Source organism: Apodemus sylvaticus, chromosome 4 (genome assembly GCF_947179515.1).
Source record: "Apodemus sylvaticus chromosome 4, mApoSyl1.1, whole genome shotgun sequence".
In the NCBI taxonomy this organism is placed as follows: Eukaryota; Metazoa; Chordata; class Mammalia; order Rodentia; family Muridae; genus Apodemus; species Apodemus sylvaticus.
Genome location: NC_067475.1, coordinates 152,448,205 through 152,462,481, shown reverse-complemented (window position 1 = coordinate 152,462,481; position 14,277 = coordinate 152,448,205).

The window sequence follows — 14,277 nt, the reverse complement described above, 5'->3', positions numbered from 1 at the left end:
GCAACCCAATCACAAAAGAATACATATGGAATGCAATCTCTGATAAGTGGATATTAATTAAACCAGAATTTCTGAATACCCAAGGCACAATTAGCATAACAAATGACTCCCATGAAGTAAGGGGAGCGTCCTGATCCTGGACTTGATCTAGCATTGGAGGGGAGTATCAGGACAGAGAAAAAGGAGATAGGTGATGGGAGAATAAGTGGAGAGAAGAAAGTTTATGGAACATATGGGGAGAGGCGGAACTGGGAAAGGGGAAATCAATTGGAATGTAAAGAAAGAATATAGAAAATAAAAATATATAATTAAAAATATTAAAATAAATAAATAAAATAAAATAAGCACTTTGAAGAAAAAATGTTTCAATATATTATTGGCATGTGTTTACATAGAACTAATATGTATGGGCACATGCGTTTGAGTGTGTATGTGGAGGTAGATGATAACTTTGCTGAACCAGCTCTCTCCAAGTGTCGACTCCAAGGATCAAACTTTGTCTCTAGTGTCATTTAAAGTTTTAAGTTAAATAGTTTATGTAGCACTGTTTTTATGTTTACATACACCTTAATACAAAGATGTTCTAAGTAAGCATTACCCACTGCCCACAATAATATTTCAAAACTATTTTCTGAATGTTACCATCTACTGTAAGAAGCTTTTATGATAATAGCTGAGAGATGAACTAGTCTATGTGTTTAACAATAAGTAACTAAGGATCATTTTAATATTATATGCATTTACCATTCTAATAGTAGAAGGTTTTCCCATAGTGTCTATAGACTATTTTTTCCATAGTGTATTAGTTTTGATAATGCTGTTAGGAATGTCTTCCATCTTGTAAAGTAGGACTTCTATCCAATAATAAAATGTTTGGTTATTCCCATTATATTTGTGCTTCAACAGTTGGCTCACAGGGATCATCAAGTGGATAAGTCTGTGATTTTCTTTGCTGGTAGCATGTATAGTACCTTCCAGCACTTAGAAAGCTTGTCAGTGCAGTGGTGATACTTACAGTGTGGTATGACCTTGCTTTCTCTGTGCTCTATCATTGTCATATATAGTGTCTTCTGAAACTGGGGATTTACTTTCAGAGGAATGACAATAACCTGTAATATTTGTTGTCTATGGGATCTCAACAGCCAACCACACCAAAAGATATAATCTACTCCTATTAGTATGGGGCTTTATTTACCATTTTGCAGTATCTGTTAGGGCCTTTTCTATTTATACTCCTTCATATATGTGCATGTATACATTTTCAGGAACATTCACAATAGTACCTTTCCAATGACTTTTTCAAAATCCTTTTAAGTTAGTTGTCATTCTCCAAACTTCCTCTTCTTTTTTTATTCGATATATTCTTTATTTATATTTCAAGTGTTTTCCCCTTTCCTGGATCCCTTTCCTGGATATAGTACTTGAAGTTCTAGCCAGAGCAATTAGACAACAAAGGGATGTCAAAGTGATAAAAATTGGAAAGGAAGTAATCATTCTATCACTATTTGCAGATGATATGATAGTATACAAACTTCCTCTTCTACTCCACCATTCTATCTCCTTCTCTAAGCCATTTAATTATCCAGGTTGTATTATTCTCTTTTTCCCATATATAGCTCTGTACTCTTTCTTTGTCCTTAGAATGCTCTACTGTTCTCCATGGCCTTTTACATGTGGCCTAACTCTGCATATTTCTGGTGAAATATCTAAAGATTCAAAGTTATCATCTACAAATAAGGGTAAAAATGCAACATTCATATTTCTGGTCTGGATAATCTCATTCAAGATGCTGATTTAAATCTCTATCCATTTACTTTTGAATTTCATATTTTTTAGCAGCTGAATAATATTGTTTTATAATCTTACTGTATTTATATATTCTTTCATCAGTTTAAAAAAATCTAAGAAAGTCAAAGAATACATAAACAATTCTAGAACAGTTAAACGAAAGAAATCTGGGAAAAAACATAAGAAAATACTGGGAATTATTACACATTGCTCATTAATAACTACTCTGATTGCAAAATAGACTTCAAACCAAAACTGATCAGAAAATACAAGTTAGGTCACTCTGTAGTCTTTACAGAAGTTAAAACATCTATTCAGAATATTATTACTATAAAGATTTATTCAATAATAACAAGCAATTCTGCTTTGTTTTCATTTGATTTTTCACAGAAATTCTACTAAACCTAAATCTACACATTGATTCCATCATAGTGATCATGTATAACTTCAATATCCACCTCTCACCAACAACTCACTGAGACAAAATTGAAATAGGAAACTCCATACTTCAGATAAAACCATAAATAGAACTAATAGGCATCTGTGTCATATACTTCCAAGTACTAAAATATACACTTTCTGTTCAGCAGCTCAATGAACTTTTTTCAAAATTTACCACATTTTAGAACACAACACACTTGTGACTAAATATATGAAAATTAAAATCACATCTTACATTCTATAAGACCACAAAGGATTAAAGGTTGATAACAAGAGCAATGAAACTACAGAGCACAGAAACAAGAGCACAGAAACTGTAAAATCCTGGAAACTAAACAACAACATATCAGTGAAAGAAAATTGGGTTTAGCCTGAATTAGGGAAAAATTATCTATCATCTATCTATCTATCTATCTATCTATCTATCTATCTATCTATCTATCTATCTATCTATCTATCTCTATCTCTATCTATATCATCTATATCTATATATGTCCAATTATATATATATATATATATATATATATATATATATATATATATATATGCAATTGTGGCATGTATAATTTGGAGGTAGCCAACAACTCTCTATTTGGACTTAAGACCAACAGAAAAAAAGGGTACTAGAGAACCTAGTTAACAAGTGAAGCCATGGTTATTGAAGGAGAATCTACAAACACTAATTTACTAAAGCAGTATAATTCCTAACAACAATATGTAAACAATTCTATTTATACTCAGAATTAAGTGTAGTCTTTCCTCCTCATCAAGGAAAATTTCCTTTTCAATAGATGGAGATAACTACAGAAAGCTATAACCACACTGCAGAGTAGTGGAACCAAATCCAATGTATCTCTCAAGAAATTATTCCTGCACCAAGGTTCAGGGAGAGTTATGGAAGAATAGGCAGAAACAATGCAATAACCAGAGAATAAGGGATTTTCTTTATGATTGTGTTTCCTAGTAATACATTTCTAAATATGAGCTGAACAAGGATGACATAAATTAACATGACAAATTGTATAAGTGTGATATTCTGTATATGCTTGGCCCAGGGAGTGGCACTATTAGGAGATGTGGCCTTTTTGGATTACTTTTTGGAGTAATCACTGTGGGTTAAGAACCTCACACTAGTTGCCTGGAAGTTCAGAGACAGTCGTTCCAAGCAGAGCACTCAGTTGGGTAATGAGAGAAACCAATTTGAGTCAGTCAGCTTGGAGAGGAGTTTGAGTCAGAATAACTGAGTTAAACAAACCAGCCAGAGTTCAGAAAGAACTAAAGTGATTTCACTCAGCAATAGGTCCTGGAGGCTGAAGCATTTTAAGTCTACATTATCAAAGGCTGGAAGTTGATATGTGCAAGATCCTGGCTTGCTGAAAATTTCATTGTCTAGAGGCTAAAAGCTTCCAGGCCTAGGACCAGGGATAGTTAGATAGAAATGTTCTTGGCTCAGGTCAAGCTGTGTATTTTCACAGATTAGATATGGCTTTCATTCAATAAGTACTTCTGAGAAAATAAAGTGACAGTTATATTTACAATTGAAAGCTTGTTATTGTCTAAAAGCAAATTTATTGACTATAAGTCAGAAGATTGTGACACAAGAAAAATATTTTTAATTAGATATTTTCTTTATTTTCATTTCAAATGTTATCCCCATTGCACATTTCCCCTCCAAAAATCTGCTCTCCCATCCCTCCTCCCCCTGCTCACTAACCCACCCACTCATACTTCCCTGACCTGGCATTCCCCTACACTGGATCAATAACCCATCACAGGTCCAAGGGCCTCTCCTCTTATTGATGTCTGACCAGGTCATTCTCTGCTACCCATGCAGCTGGAGCCATGGGTCCCTCCATATGTACTCTGGTTGATGGTTAAGTCCCTGAGATCTCTGGGAATACTGGTTGGTTCATTTTGTCATTACTCCTATTGGGCTGAAAACCCCTTCATCTCCTTGGCTCCTTTCTCTAGCTCCTCCACTTGGGACCCTGTGCTCACTCCAATGGTTGTCCAAGAGCATTCTGCTCTGTATTTGTCAGGTACTGCCAGGGCCTCTCAGGAGATAGCTATATCAGACTCCTGTCAGCAAGTGCTTGTTGGAATCCACAATACTGTCTGTATTTGGTAACTTTATATGTGATGGATCCCCAGATGGAGCAGTCTCCGGGAGGCATTTCCTTCAGTCTCTGTGCCACACGTTGTCTCTGTATTTCCTCCCATGTGTATATTGTACTCCTCCTAAGAGGAGGAGTATGTACCTGTTGGTCTGTCTTTATTTTCATCTTGAGCTTCATGTGGTCTGTGAAGTAAATCTTAGGTATTCCAAGCTTCTGGTCAAATACCCAATTGTCAGTGAGTGAATCCCATATGTGTTCTTTCATGAATATGTTACCTCACTAAGGTTGATATTTTCTAGTTCCATGCATTTGCTTAAGAATTTAATGAATTCATTGTTTTTAATAACTGAGTAGTACTCCATTGTGTAATTGTGCCACATTTTCTGTCCATCCCTTTGCTGAAGGACATCAACAATAGTGATAAAACTGCATGACATTGGTACAGAGACAGGCAGGAAGTTCAGTGGAATTGAATTGATGACCCAGAAATGAACCCACAAGACAGCATTTTCAACAAATGGTGCTGTTTCAATTGGAGGTCAGCTTGTAGAAGAATACAAATAGATCCATTCTTATCTCCTGTACAAAGCTCATATCCATGTGGTCCTCCACATAACATCAGATACACTGAAACTAACAGAAGAGAAAGTAGGGAAGTGCCTAGAATACATGAGAACAGGGGAAAAGTTCTTGAACAGAGCTCCAATAGCTTATTCTTTAAGATAAAGAATTGACAAATGGGACCTCATAAAATTGCAAAGCTTCTGTAAGGCTAAGGACACTGTCTATAGGACAAAACTGGCAACAAACAGATTGGGAAAAAATCTTTACTAATCCTACATATGACAGAAACCTAATATTCAATATATACAAAGAACTCAAGAAATTAGACTCCAGTGAAACAAATAAGCATATTAAAAATGGAGTACAGAGCTAAACAAAGAATTCTCAACTGAGGAAACTTGAATGATAGAGAAGCATCAAAAGAAATGGTCAAGATCTTTAGCTATCAGGGAATTGCAAACCAAAACAACCCTGAGATTCTAGCTCACACCAGTCAGAATGGCTAAGATCAAAAACGCAATTGACAGCAGATGCTGGTGAAGATGTGAAGAAAGAGGAATACTCCTACATTGTTGGTGGAATTGCAAGCTGGTACAACCACTCTGGAAATCAGTCTGTTGATTCCTCAGAAAATTGGACCTGTAGAGACAACTATACCAGCCTTGGGCATATATCCAAAAGATGCCCCAACATATAAGAGGGACACATGACCTACTATGTTCATAGTACCCTTATTTATAATAATCAGAAGTTAGAAAGACTCCAGTACAATTTCAAATATATTATGTATTTATCCATATAATAATTCTCTCTAACCTCAAAACTAGTATTTGTACACCTACAAATAAATTATAAATGTGGTAAAGGTCCTTACTTGGAACTAGATTATTTTTTGCAATACGTGACACCATTTTTCGGTTTGGAAGAAAGTAGACTTTAGAACTTTGACTTAGAAAAAGAGTTGAATGCTTCAAGTGGGCTTAATTGGACATACTAGTAGGAGTGTGAAAAACAGTGGTACTGAAGTGACTTGAATTGTGCAGTTCTGGCTAAAAACCTTTAGAGGAGAATAATATTGTTGCACGGCTTAATGACTATTTTAATAATATTTTGGCATATAATAAGGATGTTTTCTACCTTGTTCAAAAAATATGCATGAGGATAAATTGAAGAGTTATTGAAGAGTTCAACCTTTGGTAGAAGAAATTTTCATTTAGCCTAATATTGACTATGTTGGTTATTAGTGGCAATATTTATGCAGATTTATCATAAAGAGAAGCAAGCTGAGCATTTAAATACAAAACATAACAGTTGAAAGAGAAAGAAGCACCAAGAAGTGTAAACAGAGTAAAGCAAAGCCTGATGCTAACCTGACTAAAGGGAGAGGTGACCTAGGAGCAAGACTCTGTGTAGCTGAGCTTCTAATTTGTAAAAAGGAATTAAAGAACAGCTTGGAGATAGGTTTCCTTTTGCATAGCTTTAGTGCCAGCACTCAGAAGGTTGAGAATCCAAGATCTCTGAATTCAATTCCAGCCTGGTATGTAAAGCACGATTCAGAACAGAAAAGATTAAGCAGTGAAGAAAATCATCAAAACCCAAAAGTTAGTGAAGGCCTAACTCAAGTAGGGTGCCATGGTTTAGACATTGAAAACAGCAGCACTAGGTAGCTTCAGCCACATGGTTATGGCTTAAGAGACAAGGGTAGAAGTGGGGGTTTGGACTTTCATTCCATGACTAAAGAAAACCACTGAGACCAAATATGTGCCAGGGTTATTCCTGCATGTAGGCCTAGAGAGGCCATTGTGGAAGGTATAGAGATAGAGCCTGTATTTCCTTGAAAATCTGAAAATTGTAGGCTTGCCAGAGCCATAAGATACCAGATAAGGACAGCTTCTAACAGGAAGTAGAACCAGCATGAGAAATATGTGTTGCAGTCAATAAATCAGAAGGGAGTTGGAGAAGTAAATACTACTTTGATATCAAATCTGGAGGTGTATAGTTTGGAGTTTGCCTACTTAGTTTTTGGGTTTGTTTTGGTCCAGTATTTCTCACTATGTCCCTACCCTTCCTTTTGAATAGCAATGTATATTCTATGTCTTTGTATGTTGAAACTACATGATCTGCTTTTACATTTGAAATTTATATGGAGTTACAGTTAAGAGATTCTATGAGTCTCAGGAAAGACTAGAAATTAGGACTTTTTAAGAGGGCTGAGACCATTTTGGATTATGGGAACTTTTAAATTTGTACTGACTGAATTTCTACATTGTGATATGGCTACAAGCCTATGCATACTTGTACAGCTTATGAATGTGGTTGTTTGAGTGAAAATGGCCTCTATAGGCTCATAGAGATTGTCACTAATAGAAGATGTAGCATTATTGGAGTAGGTGAAGTCTTGGAGGAAATGTGTCACTGCTGATGGGATTTCAGGTTTCAGTAGTTCAAGCCAGGCACTGTTATTCTCTTTTCCTGCTGCCTGGTGATTCAGATATAGAAAATGTGGCTTCTTCTCTAGCATCATATCCGCATGAGTGGTATCCAGTGCTTCCTGCCATAAACACAATGGACTGATCCTCTGAACTGTAAGCCAGTCCCTATTAAACATATTTCCTTATAAGAATTGCATGGTCATTGTGTCTCTTCACAAACAATGAAAACCAACATGAGAAAAATGTGTGTTGCAGTCAAAGGACAAAGATAGTGTACTTTGTTATATAGAAGTTTCAAAGTTCATGAGGTCTCATTTATTCATTGTTGTTCTAGTGGATGTGCTGACAGTATTCTGTTCAGAAAGTCTTTTTTCTATACCAATGAGTTCAAGACTTTTTCTTACATTTTCACCTGCAAAATCCAATACATTTGTTCTTATGTTGAATCTGATCCATTTGGAGTTGAGTTTTGTTCATGGTAGTAATCTATTTTGATTCCTTAATGCCTAGATATGTAGTTTGAGCTGCACTAGTTGTTGAGTCTATATACACTGGAAGATAGAGCTGGATCTTTAGGTAGAATTATTCGCAGTTTTCTGAAAAACTGCCAAATTGATTTCCAAAATGTTTGCACAAATTTACATATCTACCTACAATGGAGGAGTGTTCCCCTTGCTCCACAATCTCACTGGCATGTACTATCAATTGGGTTTTTTATCTTAACCATTCTGACTGCTCTAGGATGGATATTTAGTGTCATTATAATTTGTGTTTCCCTGATGACTAAGAACTTTGAACATTTCTTTAAATGCTTTTGCAATATTTGAGATTCCTCTGTTGAGAATTCTCTGTTTTGCTCTGTTCCCATTTTTAAATGTGTTATTTGGGTTGTTGGTGTCTAACTAGTTGAGTTATTTATTTATACATTTAGATATTAGCCTTCCTTGATCCAGCATTGTAGAGGAGTACCAGGACAGAGAAGTAGGGGGGAGGGGTAGATTGGAGAATGGGCAGAGGGAAGGGGGCTTATGGGACTTATGGGAGGGGGAACTGGGAAAGGGAAAATCATTTGGAATGAAAACAAAGTATATAGAAAATTTTTAAAAAGTAAAAAAAAAATCTGAAATTATCCAGATCCAAAGTCTACACATCAAAGTTAATTTATATTTGATTAGAATAGCCATTGTGAAGTTGTGGAACTTTGTGTTGTATTTTTATACTTCCACTACTAAATATATTGTTGTACCTTCATCTAAAAAAAAATCCTGCAGTAATTAAAATGAGAATAACAATTAAAAAATAGATATTAGCCTTCTGTCTGATTAGGATTGGTGAAGATCCTTTCCTTATCTGTAGACTGACTTTTTGTGCTATTGACAGTGCCCCTAGCCTTACAGAAACTTTTCAGTTTCATGAATTTCTACCTGTCAATTGTTGATCTTAGAACCTGTGCTGTTAGTCTGTGTTCAGGAAATTATCATCCATGACAATATTTTATCTTTTATGAAATATAGTGTATCCAGATTTATGTTTATATGTAGTTGATAATTGCTTTTGCAAGGTCTGTAAAAGATATGTTGAAATTTTGGTGGCAATTGCATTGAATCTGTAGATAATTTTTGATAAGTTGTCCATTTTTACTATGTTGATGCTACCTATCTATGTGCATGGGAGATTTCTCTGTCTTCTGCTATCTTCTTCAATTTCTTCCCTCAGAGACTTGAAGTTCTGGCCATATAGATCTTTCACTTGCTTGCTTAGGGTTACTCCAAGATAAAAGCATGTTGCTTCCCCAATTTCATTATCAGCCCACTTATCATTTTTGTAAAAGAGGGCTACTGAATTCTTTGAGTTAATTTTGTATCCAGCCACTATGCAGATGTATATCAGCTGTAGATGTTCTCTGTTAGAAGTGATATTTTTGATGTATTCCTAGATTTATTTTTTGAGTATTTTCTTGAATATTTTTGCATCTGTGGTCATAAGAGAAATTGCTCTGAAATTCTTTCTTGGTTGAATCTTTGTGTGGCTTAGGCATCAGGGATGCTATGGCTTCCTAGAATGAGTTTGGCAGTGTTCCTTTTGTACTTTTTTGTGGAATACTTTGAAGCATAGTGGCAGTAGATATTTTAAGGTATGATAGAATTCTGCACTAAAACTATCTGGCCTGGGCTTTTTGTGGTTGGGAGACTTGATGACTGCTTCCATTTCTTTAGAAATATAAACAGGTTATAGGGCTGTTTAAATTGTTTAGCTTATTTTAATTTAAATTTGGTAAGTGTTAGCTCTCCAAAATATTGTCAATTTCCATTAGATTTTCCATTTCGTGAAGTACAGGCTTTTTCAGTATGACCTAATCATTCTTTCAACTTTCTCTGTATTCGTACTTATGTCTCTATTTTATTTTCTGATTTTGTTTATTTAGATAATGTCTCTCTTTCTTTTGATTAGGTTGGCTAAGGGTTTGTTTTTCTTGTTGATTTTCACAAAGAACCAGCTTTTCATTTCATTGATTCTTTGTATTTATTTTTCTTTTTTATTTATTCAATATATTTTTATTTACATTTCAAATGATTTCCTCTTTCCTGGCTCCCTACTCCCCGAAAGTCCCATAAGCCCTCCTCACTCCTCTTCCCCCATCCAGGCCTTCCCACTTCCCTGTTCTGGTATTCCCCTATACTGCTGCACTGCGCCTTTCCAGAACCAGGGGACACTCGTCCATTCTTCTTGGACATCATTTGATATGTGGATTATATCTTGGGTATTCCAAGTTTCTAGGCTGATAACCACTTATCAGTGAGTGCATACCATGATTGACCTTTTGAGACTGGGTTACCTCACTTAGTATGATGTTCTCCAGCTCCATCCATTTGTCTAAGAATTTCATGAATTCATTGTTTCTAATAACTGAATAGTACTCCATTGTGTATAAATACCACATTTTTTTTTCCATTCCTCTGTTGAGGGACATCTGGGTTCTTTCCAGCTTCTGGCTATTATAAATAGGGCTGCTATGAACATACTGGAACATGTATCCTTTTACCTGCTGGGGAAACCTCTGGGTATATGCCCAGGAGTGGGATAGCAGGGTCCTCAAGAAGTGAAATGCCCAGTTTTCTGAGGAAGCACCAGACTGATTTCCAGAGTGGTTGTACCAATTTGCAACCCCACCAGCAGTGGAGGAGTGTTCCCCTTTCTCCACATCCTTGCCAACACCTGCTGTCTCCTGAGTTTTTAATCTTAGCCATTCTGACAGGTATGAGATAAAATCTTCGGGTTGTTGTAATTTCCATTTCCCTAATGACTAATGATGCTGAACATTTTTTTTTAAGATGCTTCTCTGCCATCCAAATTTCTTCAGGTGATTTTTAGTTCTGTACCCCATTTTTAATAAGGTTATTTGGTTTTCTGGGGTCTACCTTCTTGAGTTATTTGTATATATTAGACATTAGCTCTCTGTCAGGTGTAGGGTTGGTGAAGATCATTTCCCAATTTGTTGATTGCCGATTTGTCCTTTTGATGGTGTCCTTTGCCTTACAGAAACTTTGTAATTTCATGAGGTCCCATTTGTCAATTCTTGATTTTAGAGCAAGAATTTAATCAATTCTTGATCTTGATCTATTGGTGTTTTGTTCAGGAGCTTTCCCCTGTACCGATATCCTCAAGGGTCCTCCCCAGTTTCTTTTCTATAGTTTCAGTGTGTTTGGTTTTACCAAGAGGTCCTTGATCCACTGGGAGTTGAGCTTAGTACAAGGAGATAAGGATGAATCAATATGCATTCTTCTGCATGCTGACCTCCAGCTGAACCAGCACCATTTGTTGAAAAGGCTATCTTTTTTCCACTGTTTTTTTCTGCTCCTTTGATGAAGATCAAGTGACCATAGGTGTGTGTATTCATTTCTGGGTCTTCAATTCTATACCATTGGTTCACTTGCCTATCACTGTGCCAATACCATGCATTTTTTTTTTTTAACACAATTGCTCTGTAGTACTTCTTGAGGTCGGGGATACTGATCCCCCCAGAATTTCTTTTGTTGTTGAGAATAGTTTTAGCTATCCTCTGTTTTTGTTATTCCAGATTAATTTGAGAATTGCTCTTTCTAACTCTATGAAGAACTGAGTTGGGATTTTGATGGGTATCATGTTGAATCTGTATATTGCTTTTGGCAAGATGGCCATTTTAACTATATTAATCCTGCCAATCCACAAGCATAGAAGATTTTTCCATTTTCTTAGTTCTACTTCCATTTCCTTCTTCAGAGACTTGAAGTTCTTGTCATACAGATGTTTCACATGTTTGGTCAGAATCACACCAAGGTACTTTATATTGTTTGTGGCTATTGTTAAGGGTGTCATTTCTTTCTCAGCCTGCTTATTCTTTGAGTATAGGGAGGATACTGATTTGTTTGGGTTGATTTTATAACCTGCCACTTTGCTGAAGTTGCTTATCAGCTATAGGAGTTCTCTGGTGGAGTTTTTTTTGGATCACTTAAGTAGACTATCATATCATCTGCAAATTGCGACAGTTTGACTTCTTCCTTTCCAGTTTGTATCCCTTTGACCTCCTTATGTCGTCTAATTGCCCTAGCTAGTACCTCAAGTACAATATTGAAAAGATACGGAAAGAGGGGGCAGCCTTGTCTAGTCCCTGATTTTATTGGGATTGTTTCAGCAAATGGGATCTTAGTGGGATTACTTCAGCAAAGTGGCAGGTTATAAAAAGAATATAATATAATATAAATATAATATAGTGTAAAAGGAATATAACAATGAATCTGGGACTCTACCTTCTACTATTCCTCTTATTCCTAGTTTAGATCTTTGCACGATATCCTAGATTTCCTGGATGATTCCTGTCAGAAAGCTTTTGGATGTAACATTTTCTTTGACTGATGTATTGATTTCTTGTATTTTATTGTATACACCTGAAATTCTCTCTTCTGTCTTCTGTATTCTGTTTATGATGCTTGCATTGTTCTCTTCCCTATGTTTTCCATCTTCAGGATCTGCTCAGTTTGTGATTTCTTTATTGCTTCTAGTTTCAGGTCTTGCATTTTTTTAATTATTTTTTTATCTGTTTAACTGTATCTTCCTGTGTTTTTAAGAAATTTATTTGTTACTTCTTTAAGTATCTCTACCTGTTTGTTTTTTCCTCTATTTCTTTTTTCCAGATAAATGATGAAATTTTTATTTATTTTCTAAATTCTTTGTTTACATTCCAAATGCTTTCCCCTTTCCCAGTTCCTCCCTCCCCATATCTCCCATAGGCCCTCTCCTCTCCACCCATTCTCCAATCACCCCCTCCCTTTTCTCTGTCTTGGTACTTCCCTACAATGCTGGATCAAGTCTATCCAGGATCAGGGCCCTCTCCTTTCTTCTTCATGGGAGTCATTTGATATGCTAACTCTGTCAGGGCTTCTGGGCTAATTAATATCCACTTATTAGTGAATGCATTCCATGTGAATTCTTTTGTGATTGGGTTACCTCACTAAGGATGATATTTTCCAGATCCAACCATTTGCTTAAAAATTTCATGAATTCATTGTTTTTAATTGCTGAGTAGTATTCCATTGTGTAAATATACCACATTTTCTGTATCCATTCCTCCATTGAGGGACATCTGGGTTCTTCCCAGCTTCTGACTATTATAAATAAGGCTGCTATGAACATAATGGAGCACATGCCCTTATTGCATGCCAGGGAATCCTCTGAAATTTTGTAGTTTTATGAGGTCCCATTTGTCAATTCTTGATCTTAGAGCATAAGCTACTGGTGTTATATTCAGGAACTTTTCCCCTGTGCCCATGTCCTCAAGGGTCTTCCCCAGTTTCTTTTCTATTAGTTTCAATGAGTCTGGTTTTAGCAAGAGGTCCTTGATCCACTTGGAGTTGAGCTTAGTACAAGGAGATAAGAATGGATCAATTCGCATTCTTCTGCATGCTGACCTCCAGTTGGACCAGCACCATTTGTTGAAAAGGCTATCTTTTTCCCACTGGATGTTTTCCGCTCCTTTGTCAAATATCAAGTGGTCATAGATGTGTGGATGCATTTCTGGGACTTCAATTCTATTCCATTGGTCCACTTGCTTGTCACTATGCCAATACCATGCAGTTTTTAACACTGTTGCTCTGTAGTTTTGCTTGAGGTCTGGGATATTGATTCCTACAGAAATTCTTTTACGTTTGAGAATAGCTTTTGCTATCCTGGGTTTTTTGTTATTCCAGATGAATTTGAGAATTGATTTTTCTAACTCTATGAATAACTGAGTTGGGATTTTGATGGGGATTACATCAAATCTATATATTGCTTTTGGCAAGATGGCCATTATAACTATGTTAATCCTGCCAATCCATGAGCATGGAAGAATTTTTTCCATTATCTGAGGTCTTCAATTTCCTTCTTCAGAGACCTGAAGTTCTTCTTATACAGATCTTTTATTTGTTTGGTTAGAGTCACACCAAGATACTTTATATTGTTTGTGGCTATTGTGAAAGGTGTCATTTCCCTAACTTCTTTCTCAGCCTGCTTATCCTCTGAGTATAGGAAGGCAACTGACTTGCTTGAGTTAATTTTTTAATCGTCCACTTTGCTGAAGTTGTTTATCAGCTGTAGGAGTTCTCTGGTGGAGTGTTTTGGGTCACTTAAGTAGACTATCAGATCATCTGCAAATAGTGATAGTTTCACTTCTTTCTTTCCAACTTGTATCCCTTTGACCTCCTTATTTTGTCTAATTGCTCTAGCTAGAACTTCAAGTACTATATTGCAAAGATATGGAGAGTGAGGGCAGCCTTGTCTAGTCCCTGATTTTAGTGGGATTGTTTCAACTTTCTCTCCATTTAGTTTGATGTTGGCTACCAGTTTGCTGTATATTGCTTTAGCTATGTTTAGGTATGGGCCTTGAATTCCTGTTCTTTCAAAGACTTTTAGCATGAAAG